Raw genomic sequence first — 12585 nt, 5'->3', positions numbered from 1 at the left:
GAGCAGCAGCTTTTATTTGTTACTGGGAGAAGCAGCAGCCACTGCTGGACAAATGTCTCTAGCCCACCAAACAGGAAGCCCTTGTACACATTGGACCTCCATTCTTGTTCACAGAGGATTCGTGTGTGGAGAACCCCCTATTTATGGATCATGGCATTTGCCTCTTTACAACATAAACAGCTGACAACATAGCAAAGGGATCTCACTGTTGAAAATTATCAGGTGAAGAGAAGGGTGCAAAAACATTTCCAGGGCATTAGATATACCATTGAAACACAGTAAAGACAGTCATCAAGAAGAAACTTAAATTTGGCACAACATTACCTAGAACTGGACGCTCCTTAAAAATTCATGAAAAGACATGAAAATTGGCCTGGGGGGTTGTCAAGAGGCCTACACAATAAAAAAAGGGAGCTGCAAGAAGCACTGGCTGCGTATTGCATGCGATAATCTCTTATTCTGGCCCGTGGGGTAGGTTGGCAAGACGGAAGCCTTTTCTTTCAAAGACAAACATCCAAGCCAAAACCTATAATCAAATTTGCCAAAAGCATGAGGGGAAAAAAAAAAAAGTGTTTTGGTCTGATAAAACCAAGACTGAAATTTGTGGCCATAATTTCAAAAGGTATGTTTGTCGAAAAGTCAACACTGCATATCAAAAAAGGAAACACATACACACAGTGAAGCATGGTGGAGGCAGGATTATGCTTTGGGACTGTTTCGGCAGCTGGAACTAGAGCTTTAGTCAAGGTGGAGGGAGTTATGAACAGTTCCAAATAATAGTCAATTATGAAACAAAACCATCGGGCCTCTGCTAAAGAGATGAAGAGGAATTATACCCGAATGCTGTCATAAATGGAAAAGTTAGTGTGGAGTTATGGAAATCAGCTTAGCACATACACAGCCATGGCTACATTACGGATGCTCACAAGGTACGCTAGAAAGGTGTCAGGATATCCAGAGCATCACTGATACGATAGAAAGGAGTCAGGACACGCAGAGCATCACAGCTATGATAGAAAGGAGTCAGGACACGCAGAGCATCACAGCTTTGATAGAAAGGAGTCAGGACACGCAGAGCATCGCAGCTATGATAGAAAGGAATCAGGACACGCAGAGCATCGCAGCTTACGGTGTAGTCACAGACTAGTTATAGTGTCATGGTGACCCCTCTACCACCAGAAATGCACACACTGGACCATGTAGCAACTAAAGGACGTGCCTGGTCTGATGAATGACGTTTACCATCATGTGGGCAGCCGGGTGTTTGGTTGTCGCTTACCTGGAAAGAGATGGCAGCAGGATGCCTATGGGAAGAACCTGGGCTAGAGTTGTGTTGGTGGCATCACAGGAGCTGCACCATATTAGGTCTTAATGTTATGGCTGATGGGTGAACATCCAGCATAGGAGTTAATGACAGAAGCACGTCCCTATACAGCAGAACATCTCAGGAACCAAATTCCAATTCCCCCACAAGATTTCCAGCAGCAGTCCCCGGCCCCCGCACAGAATATTCCTCCACTGTCACAAACACATAACACATTTGCTCAATATATTCATTAACACTACCTACATGCCGCAGATGGGGACTACAACTCCAATGAGTCATCATCTCCCACAGCTACAGAGGGGTGAAGCGTGGTGGGGGTCCGCAATAGCATCTCCAAACACTGCTTTAATTACCTCCCCTATGAGACGCCGATATTTATATTGCAAAAAGAAAAAAGTGGGGGAAAAAAAATGAAAATCCAGACCAGATCCAGGACAAACTGTAGAGGTGAAAGACACCGGCGGGTGGTGTGTTTATTTTCGCCATCTGTTTTTTGGCTGACATCCTTACTCCGAGGTCGTCATGTTTTTGATTTGAGATCTCGCCGTGTTTTTCTAAAAACAGCCCCTTTTTATTAAATCGTCAGCAGCTTCGTAGACTTGTGCTCAGTGCTTCCTTGTCTTCACCGTCCGGGACAAAGGTCCCTTTTGTGGTGACATATTTATAGCTGCGGCTATTTTACCTCTTCTGCTATCAAGGCACAATGTGAGCACCTTATCCTGAAGGTTAATCGCCCCCTCCTCCCTTCTTGGAATACTGGCGCCTGCGAGGGGGGGACAATAGATTGCAAGCTCTGTGCCCTGTTGCCATAAACATTGGTGTCAAAGGCGTAAAAGAAAATGAAAAAAAACAAAAATGGCTGCTTTCTTTAAAAAATGGCGCCTCACCTGTCTTCAGGATGTGTGCAGTACTACAGTTCAGTCAAATTTGTCAGTGTTTCTCAGCTGCGATAACATCCAGGACCTTAGTACAGGGGTGGAAATGTTTCTGCACTAAAGTGGCCATGTTTTTGTTTTTTTCCTTAACTTGGGCTTCCCTTTAACACTTACTTCCCGGCAATCTCTTGTTTGCTCGCCGTGCCACCTACATGCGTGATTGCAGCAGCCGATCATTGGCCGCACAAGAAATCTAAGGCAAGTGATTGACTTCAGTAGTTATATGTCTAGCTGGCACGTGACCTGCGCAAGACCTCCATTGAAGGAGAACTCGCCACCTCTCGTGGCCGCCTGTTCCACTCATTGATCACCCTCATTGTCACAAAGTTTTCTAATATCTAATCTGTATCTTCTCCCTTTCAGTTTCATTCCATTGCTTCTCGTATTTCCATGTGCAAATGAGCATGATAATCCCTCTACACTGTGACAGCCCTTCAGATATTTGTAGACAGCTATTAAGTCTCCTCTTAGCCTTCTTTTTTGCAAAGCTAAACATTCCCAGATCTTTTTCATCGTTCCATCGTAGGACATAGTTTGCAGTCCGCTCACCATCCTGGTAGCTCATCCAGTTTTTAAATGTCTTCTTTTAAAATGTGGTTCTCGAAACACCCATTTTGGAAGTGGTGCAGGAGTCTTTCCAAACTTCTGATTTCAAATAAAAAAGGTGTCTTACATCACGGTGGAAATGAAGAGGTCAAAATAAGAACATCTCGTCAAACGTCGTAAATTCCACCTATGACTCAATCACCAAAACTTGACAAGTAGGAGAATCTGGAGCTCCGATGGAAAACCTGTCTTTTGCTTGTCAGGTACTATTATTACAAGTATATGTTTACCGTGTCCCAGCCCTACTGTAAGCATGGACATTCCTAATAATATTGTAGGAGAGTTCAAAATGATAATTAGCAATTCCAAAATTAAATCCCATACACACCCTCTGGCCCGGCACTCCCAGGAAAGACGAGAAGATGAACCTGATGATAGAACTCATGGAGGGACACGAGAAAACGTGACTGCCCGTATTACGACCTGCCGAGACATGTGGAGGTGGAAGATGTTGTGACCACATCGAGCTTAAAAAGATTTCGTCTGAAGACTTCTGTCTTGTCATGTCAAGGTCATTAGAAAAACAACCAAGTTTGGCACTACACGTAAACTAGACCGAATAGTGTCGGTCAGTACTTTGGTGACTCCATAACATTCCTGCCAATAATGGTGGAAAGAATAGATTGGGCATGTTGGATTTAAGTGCCCACCCAAGAGTCCTATCTTTGGGACTAGTTCTCAGACATGGCGTGTCTAGACATATCTACAGTTTTGACCTAAGTCTAGACGGGTTTTGTCTTTGACTAGGACCCTCTTGAGCTAAGAGACTTGGATGACCATTAGTAGTCAACCATTTCTCATTAAATCCAAGTAATCTGGAAGTGGCTTAGTTCTCTTGGGAATAAAAGGCTTGGGCATGTTGTAATCCAATAGGTCTCCTCTTTTTTCCTAGTATTTTCCATTGGAGACCACCTTTCCCCTATGCACATTAGATACTTGGCCATGTTTAGGTGGAATATGGGTTTCCCAATGGAGAATTTCACTGAACAGAAAGATAGGGCAGTGGAATTTCGACATACCCAATACCTTGTTCCTATTAAAAAAAATTAGGGCAGTATTAGGGAAGCTCATTCCACTCATATCATGGTGGGATCTTCTTTGATTAATCCCAAGAGTGAAGGGAATGAGACGTTTGTTTAAAAATGATGGATCCTCGTCCATTTTTCCCAGCACCAGATTGGGGCTGGCCGCAATCCCCTGCACTTTCAAATGTATAGGATCGGCTGCCGTTCTCGGCACAATTGGCAGGAAGGATTCCCATAAAGCTGTAGATGTGTAGTCTACTTCTGCACGAACCACAAAGACATAGACGTGACACTCGCCACATCCTGACCAAACCAAACACTCACATTATACGTTCCTGAGCCTAAAAAAAGACTAAAAAGAGAAGTCCTTGAGTCGTCCAATTTTCTCAAGTTTCAGCCATGTTGTAGTGCGATCGTCAATACGTCCACCATCATAGCAGGTTTGATGTTCAGCTTTTCAATGGTGTTGGACCATATACAGGCAGAACTGTCATTCAAGAGCATGGGGAAGCAAGATGTCTACCACTTTAATAATGGTGGCTAAAATGCTAGTCGCCACCAACTACAGAAAGACCTTAGGAGGTCAATAGTGGTCACCTGGCATTTTTGCTCTCGATCCCAGCATACACAGACGCTCAGGCAAGTGAACAACTGTTCTCAATGGGGAGATTGGAGTACGCAGCCATCAGGCACTTCAGGCAGTGGAATATCTCCCTGTTATAAAAGGATTAGGCATGTTGAAATTCAATATGCTCAATCCTTATTACCTTCCCTTTCGGAGGAGACTCAGGAGACCACCCCAACATACACACAAGATAGAAGTGACCAATATCAGTGGGCTCATCCTACTTTGCCCCTGTATATAGTCGAGTTGATGGCAAAAGCCGCTCAGAACCACTGATCACCGATTGACTGCAGCGCTGCTGAATTGACATCAGTGCTAACAAACTGCAGTCGGTGGCTGGTGGAGGGGGGTTTACAAAACCCCTTTAAAGTCCAGAATCCACAAAAGCTCAGTTACACCAAAAAAAAAATATGGGAGGAGCGGAGCTGCCCTGGAGAACAGGGTAAGAATTTAACCTTACCACTCGGAGGCAGCAGGAGAGGGAAACACTTTGGTGACCCTTGATGCCGATTTCACAATAGCAGGGAATCCAGGATAAGAAGCCGAGGCATGCACTTAATATTTTACCAACGGCGTGAATAATGTAGGAAGGCGGCAGGATAACTCTCCAGCGTGCACTTGAGCCCTCCTCAGAAGTAAAGGAGCTGAAAAAAAAAAAAAAAAAAAAAGGGTCAGAAAAGAGAGAAGTCCCATTTCATCTGCATCGCAACAAGTCATCGGGACGGTCCTAGGCCACGTTTGGGAAATGTTAGACTTTAAATAATGCAACTACTATGGCTGGAATTTGTATTATTTTAAATATAAAATTTTTTCTGAACAGTCTCCATTAGTTTTCTGTTCTACAGGTTGATGTTACCATCGTAGATGGGATCCATGGGAAATATGTCATCTGACGGCAATCAGCAAAAAACAGATTTGGAGCCGAAACCATTAGGCCTCCCTATACTCCAATTCTGGACCAACAAGTGGGCATCCAACAAAAGAGGCAGCTGCTTACAAAGCGGGGCAGGAATAAGAGGCAGCTGCAAAAAAAAGGGCAGGCAGTAGAGGCAGCTGCAAAAATAAAAAAGCAGGGCAGGCAGGAAAGTTAGCTGCAAAAAAAAGCAGGGCAGGCAGGAGAGTTAGCTGCAAAAAAAAAAAGCAGGGCAGGCAGGCGAGTTAGCTGCAAAAAAAAAAAAAAAAGCAGGGCAGGCAGGAGAGTTAGCTGCAAAAAAAAGCAGGGCAGGAAGGAGAGTTAGCTGCAAAAAAAAAGCAGGGCAGGCAGGAGAGTTAGCTGCAAAAAAAAGCAGGGCAGGCAGGAGAGTTAGCTGCAAAAAAAAAGCACGGCAGGCAGGAGAGTTAGCTGCAAAAAAAGCAGGGCAGGCAGGAGAGTTACCTGCAAAAAAAAGCAGGGCAGGCAGGAGAGTTACCTGCAAAAAAAAGCAGGGCAGACAGGAGAGGTAGCTGCAATAAAGCAGGACAGGCAGGAGAGGCATCTGCAAAAGAATGCAGGACAGGCAGGAGAGGTAGCTGCAAAAAAAGCGGGGCAGGCAGAACAGCCTGTGAATGACGCGAGGGCTTTCCAATACACATACTGGAACTTTAGGAGAGCATTTCCTCTACACTGGCCGGCAATGTGCACAGCGTTATCATATAGTGGAGCGTAAAAACTGCATTTACATTTCTGCGTCTCCAAACACTTTCATGAAAGGGTCTCCTCTCATATCGAGCCTTGAAAAAGATCCAAGATAAATCCACATGCCGCCTCTGGCAAACTCTGCTCCAGTTTTCAAAAGACGCAGACATACATCAAACCAACCGAGGAGAAGAAAGAAAGGACGCTCCGATCAAATCTGGAGTACAAACCGGCAAGAAGCACGTTTTACATCATGTCTATCAACAGAGATTAGCGTCTCCTCTCCAGGATGGACACCATTATAATGGGACATCTTCAGTCAAGGCCGAATACAGCCAAATTACCGGGGTGGACCCTCTTGACTTCTAACATCTTCATGGAGGAACATTCAACATTTTTCAGCTGTCATCCAGAGGCTTCTGGCCCGTAAGTCTCCACGCATAACCAAAGGCAAGCCTTCTACTGAAGTAGGAGATTACAGCTCTTGAGGTTGCGCAAAGCCCAACCACCCTCGCTGTATCTTTGATGGATGCCTAAAACTGGCTATAAAGAGAAGATTTAATGTCAGCCAAACCAACGAATATCGGCAGGAAGAGACAACCATCTAACCTGCATGAACGCCCCAATCACAGATGGGGGACGAATATGATGGGGTAGCTAGCCTTCAACATGTATGACACTTTTGCTCCACAGGAAATAAGAAGCTGCTAAAGATGTCACCACCAGCCCACTTCCCTCGCTCCTTTAACAATACATGCATATGTAGGATCAAAGGGGTCAGGAGATACAGCTATTTAATGTGTATGGCCAGCCTTAAAGGGGAACCTGTCACCAAGTCAAAAGTAGCCAGTATTTGCTCTAGTTTTATTCCTGCTGCTCCCGAGTGTTCCACTTTCCCCCCCCACCCCCCAACTTCACCATACGGTCCCAGAGATACGAGCCTTTTTATTTAGTTCCAAGATTTATGGTCTTTACAAGGGGGGCGTGGCTCACAGGTTACGAGTAGTCTAAAGACACGCCCTCTTAGAATCCCGTGAGCCCCACCCATAAAACTTAGCACTAAATAAAAAGGCCCTTATCTCTAGAACCGTATGGCGGATTTTTTTTTTTTTTTTTTAAAGTGGAATACTCAGGGGAGCAGCGGGTATAAATGGAGTGAAAACTGGACAATTTAACGACCTGGCGAATGATCATCCTTAAACCCCATGGCATGCAAAAGAAAGTATCAAGAAAACATCTGTATAGTGTAAGATGATACCAGCTTTCAAAAGGGGTTTTCCAGTTTCGAAAATCCCCAGTCTTAAGGTGCAGTTTGCTCACGGTGTCCAATATCGTCTGCAGTGCTGGAGTCTCAGTACTGGACCTGGGAAAGGTGAGTAAAGCGCTGTTTGTTTATCAAAATTGCAGCCAAAGGACAGTGGTATTCGAGCTTTAAAAAAAAACAACAACAAAAAAAAAACACCATAGCGGCTTTCTTCCAAAAATGGAACCTGGTTACTGGTTTTGTAGCTCAGTCCCATTGAAATTAATAGGGCCAAGTTGCAATACCACACCGAGCCTGCAGACAGGAGTGGTGCTGTATATGGAAGAAAGCAGCCAAGTGTTTGTAATATAGGGAAACATCTATTTTGGAATCCGATCAGATCTGTCTGGTCATTTTTAACGATAACGCACTTGACGATGCCAATCCTTATCATCATTAGTGGGTTCTTTACCATCAGCCAAGCCGTGATTCAGCCACTATTTGCACATCTAGTGTTCACCAGTTCTGTTGATACATCAAGATCATCCTGTTTAGAAAACACATAGCTGCACATTTTGCAAAAAAAAAAAAAAAAAAAAAAGCAAAAATTTCTCTCCAGCCACATTACCAGTTCACTACGCAGGCAGAATGTAAAATGTGATTTCCCAACTGGAGGGTCCATAGAACTAGTGTCTTCTGAAAACAACCAGCTCATCTCGGCCTAGTCAAAAAGTTCTGAACAAATCTTGGCCTACACACTTGGTAGCACAGGAAAGATCGCCCTCCAGACTCCAAGAGACTAGGAAAACATGGCTGCCGTCTTCCAAAAACAGCAGCAGCCCACAGGTTGGGTGGGATTTTGCAGCTCAGTCCTATTAATTTCAGCTGCAAAACCAGACAACCCATATCTCAACGGTCGTTTGGAGGATGCAATCTTCTGCTCATTGGCACCCAGCATCCTCTATAATATTCAAGCAGTGCTTGGTTTACAATGAATGGTGAGGTTACCTTATGAGATGTCCCTCTTTTAGGTATAGGTGGCCATTAGATTTCTCACCCCAGTTGACACTTCAGAAGAAACAAACCTCAAAAGAGGATCCTGATGGACAGTGAGGTGTCAGCCCAGGTGACAGCCAGTCATGAGATGGGGTTTTCCATAAGTTTTGGTGATAAGAACCCCCCTCAAGCCCCAACACTTCCGATATGGAGGGTTAGGCAAGGCTGGTTGGAGGCACTTCTACTACATTCATCACCATAGTTTGTGGTTTGGATGGTTGGGGGCACTTCTCCCCCACTGATGTTTAACCTTTCTGGTTCGGGAAGGGGTTAGGTGGTTTGGCTTCTTCCAAATTGACCCCTGATCATTCTCACATCTGCATTGGAACAGTTGGATGGTGGACACTTCATCCCCATGGATCCCTACCCTTTTAGTTTGGAGGGTTGGGGACACTTCTCTCCCCAGTGATAAACTCTTCTAGTCCGGGGTGGGGCTGGGAGAATTTCTTCAAAAATCGATCCCCGACCTGTTCGTATTGGAACGGTTGGATGGTAGGCACTTCGTCCCCATGGAACCCTGACCCTTCTAGTTTGGGTGGTTGGTGGCATGTCTTGTCCTTCGATCCCTGACCCTTCTGGTTTGTAAGGTTGGGAGGGCTTTTTCCCGTGATATCAAACCCTTCTAGTTTGGAGAGGCGCTGGGATGGTTACTTAGGATTTCTTCCAAACGATCCCTGACCTGTCTGTATTCGAACGGTTGGATGGTAGGTATTTCAACCCCATGGAACCCTGACCCTTCTAGTTTGGGTGGTTGGTGGCTTGTCTCTTCCTTCGATCCATGACCCTTCTAGTTTGGAGAGGGGTGGGATGGTTAGTTAGGTGGATTTCTTCCAAACGATCCCTGACCTGTCTGTATGGGCACTTCATCCTCTTGGATCCCTGACCCGTCTTAGTTTGGAGCATTGAGGGCATGTCTCCCCCTTTGATCCCTAACCCTTCCGGTTTGAAGGACAATCAGTTGGACACTAACCCTTCTGGTTCGGCAGGGTTGGGGACGGGTGGTTTGTGAGCACTTCTCCCCATCGATTCATGAGTTTTGGTTTAGAGGGTTTGGAATGGTTGGTTGGGCGATCACTTCTTATTTATAGATCCATTAACCTTCTAGATAGGTGGGCAAGTGGCAATTCGTTAATAACTTCTCGTTTTGGATAATTTTTGCCCCCTTATTTTTTTTTTTAATAGCCCGAGGGTGTAGTTAGGCTTTTTAGTTGAGAACATGCCCTCTTCCAGTAAAATAAGGGTCCAGAAGCAGGGTTCCCTTTCCAACCAGCGACTGTACCATTACGGCATCTTCTACTTCCGATTCCTCTCCATTAAATTCACGCATCTTCTGTGGTTTTATATAATTGATCGGCTTCCTATTATTCCTATTACCCGCTGCATAGAATTACATTATTAAACGAGCGAGAGTAAAAAACAGATTATTCCTCGGTGCGTAAAATAAATTGAAAGCCTACGGGGAAAAAAAAAGTAGGCGACTGCGTCACGCTGCAGACGACCGATGCGCCATCATTAACCCCTGCTCTGCTAGACAAGAATGGGCAAAAAAAAGCTCCTTGGAGGTCCTCCGGGCACAATGTCACATTAGAAAGAACGGTTTCGTACTCCTGTAGTGAGGAACGGTGCCCGCGGGGAATGTAAGGTGATGCCCGCGTCGGTGGCGGATCCATACTGCTGCAAGGAAGGGCCTGCAATGCTACGAGGGGGGAAATAAATAAAAACGCCCGCAAACAGCTGACGTTCAGAGGGCTAAGTACTGCAAACGAGATTACAGCTTCTGAAAATAGTGCCGACATAATCTTAGCAGAACAATGAGGGCACCCCGGGCTGTAGAGGAGGCCGAATGCTGCCATAGAACATGTATATATGGGAAGGCAATATTTAAAAGGATATTTTATTATTTATACATCATTAAAATCTAAATTTACGGCACCAGAAGTCCTACATGGGCCCCTAGTAGCCATAGGGCCACAGAAAGCACACAGGCCGGATTTAGGGAACCAATATAAACACAAATGGTCTGTTGCCTGTAGCAACCAATCAGGGCGCAGATTTCATTCCATATTCTGCTCTTGAAAAATGAAAGCTGTGCTGTGATTGGTTGCAATGGCCAGTCAGCTCTGTCTTTAAGGACACATCATTAATCGGCCTGAAGGCCCCGTCTCACTAAACGATTTACCAACGATCACGACCAGCGATATGACCTGGCCGTGATCGTTGGTAAGTCGCTGTGTGGTCGCTGGGGAGCTGTCACACAGACCGCTCTCCCCAGCGACCAACGATCAGGGGAACGACTTCGGCATCGTTGAAACTGTCTTCAACGATGCCGAAGTCCCCCTGCAGCACCCGGGTAACCAGGGTAAACATCGGGTTACTAAGCGCAGGGCCGCGCTTAGTAACCCGATGTTTACCCTGGTTACCAAAAAAAACAAACAGTACATACTCGCCTTTCGGTGTCCAGGTCCCTTGCCGTCTGCTTCCTGCTCTGACTGAGCCGCCGTACACTGAGAGCAGAGCGCAGCGGTGACGTCACTGCTGTGATCTGCTCTCACTTCTCACTGTACGGCCGGCAGTCAGTGAGAGCAGGAAGCAGACGGCAAGGGACCTGACGGACATCAGAAGGCGAGTATGTATTGTTTGTTTTTTTTTACATTTACGCTGGTAACCAGGGTAAACATCGGGTTACTAAGCGCGGCCCTGCGCTTAGTAACCCGATGTTTACCCTGGTTACCAGTGAAGACATCGCTGGATCGGTGTCACACACACCGATTCAGCGATGTTAGCGGGACCTCAACGACCGAAAAAAGGTCCAGGCCATTCCGACACGACCAGCGATCTCACAGCAGGGGCCTGATCGCTGGTACGTGTCACACATAGCGAGATCACTATGGAGGTCGCTGTTGCGTCACAAAACTTGTGACTCAGCAGCGATCTCGCTAGCGATCTCGCTATGTGAGACGGGGCCTTGATACCAGTATTGACCTCTTCACCAGGTGTTTCCCATCTGGGAACTAGAAGAAGGGGACAATGAGGACGTCTTCTTGCCACTCACTGACCCCTAAATGTAATATGGCAGCCATAGGGGTAAACTAGAAAGAATCTGTCTTTGTGGCCCATAGCAACCAATCAGATCACATCTTTCATTTGTCAAGAGCAGAATATGAAATGAAAGCTGGGCTGTGATTGGTTGCTATGGCCAGTCAGCTCTGACTTTTAGGACACATCATTAATCGGCCTAATACTAGTATTGACCTCTTCACCAGGTGTTTCCCATCTGGGAACTAGAAGAGGGGGACAATGAGGACGTTTTATCGCCACTCACTGACCCCCAAATGTAATATGGCAGCCATAGGGGTAAAATAGAAAGAATCTGTCTTTGTGGCCCATAACAACCAATCAGATCACATCTTTCATTTGTCAAGAGCAGAATATGAAATGAAAGCTGGGCTGTGATTGGTTGCCATGGACAACTACGCTTTCATGAATTCCCTCCATTGTTGTGATTTGGACAAAATGGTGCGGCTTATGCGGCGCTATTAAAATGGCGGCTGTACTGACTGAATAAAGAATACTGTAAAAACAATAGTGGGGTAGTGGCCTTAAAGGGATTTCTCCAGCAGAACGGGAGCGGCAGGGATCAGTGAGGGGTTTTGCTGCTTTCACTGCGGTTATTAATGGTCGTCTGAGGGAGGTTCTGCTTCTGATTGCACTTGTGTAAATCACCAAAATCCGCTGCTGGCAGCTCCTATATAATCACCGACCAGATGGGATTGATGGGGACAAGTCTGGAGACTATGCAGGCCATGGAAGCACGTTAAGGCCATACAGTCTCATTACAGAAGCACGAGCACCATACAGCCTGGAGTTTTGTTTTAAGAAATGGCTGCTGGGACCCTTAGAAGAAATGGCGGCACAAATGGTTCAATGTAACACCGAGCTGTTAAGGAACATAGAATGAAGAGCAGAGGGGTCCGGCTACCATATATTATGTCACCCCCACACCCTCATTGTAGGACAGATGTGACATTCCCTCGTGAAGACCTCTTCACTAACCTCACCCCACCGCTCTCACAGACTATCACAGAACAGAGCAAGATGGCAACAGACATCTACCCTATTCAGCGAGGAGACCCAAGATTGGTCTGGAGACCAC

The 12585-nt window shown here is 45.8% G+C and overlaps 1 protein-coding gene across 6 annotated transcripts in view; it reads right to left on the bottom strand.

The window, feature by feature from the left end:
• The window catches only part of PACSIN2 (protein kinase C and casein kinase substrate in neurons 2), a 62559-nt gene that overhangs the window by 40644 nt on the left and 9330 nt on the right, over positions 1-12585 (bottom strand). For 2 of the 6 annotated variants that reach the window (XM_077266593.1, XM_077266595.1), the window contains exon 2: positions 4979-5162. The exons of 3 other annotated variants lie outside the window; for them this stretch is intronic. The gene's annotated coding sequence lies outside the window, so the exon portion shown is untranslated. Of the gene's footprint in view, positions 1-1279; positions 1464-4978; positions 5163-12585 lie in introns of those variants that run through there. One more of the 6 variants, XM_077266596.1, reaches the window with a different exon arrangement.

This window comes from Ranitomeya variabilis, chromosome 5 (genome assembly GCF_051348905.1).
Source record: "Ranitomeya variabilis isolate aRanVar5 chromosome 5, aRanVar5.hap1, whole genome shotgun sequence".
NCBI lineage: Eukaryota > Metazoa > Chordata > Amphibia > Anura > Dendrobatidae > Ranitomeya > Ranitomeya variabilis.
The sequence above is the reverse complement of the archived record's forward strand: the minus strand, read 5'-3'. Positions and strand labels throughout refer to the sequence as shown.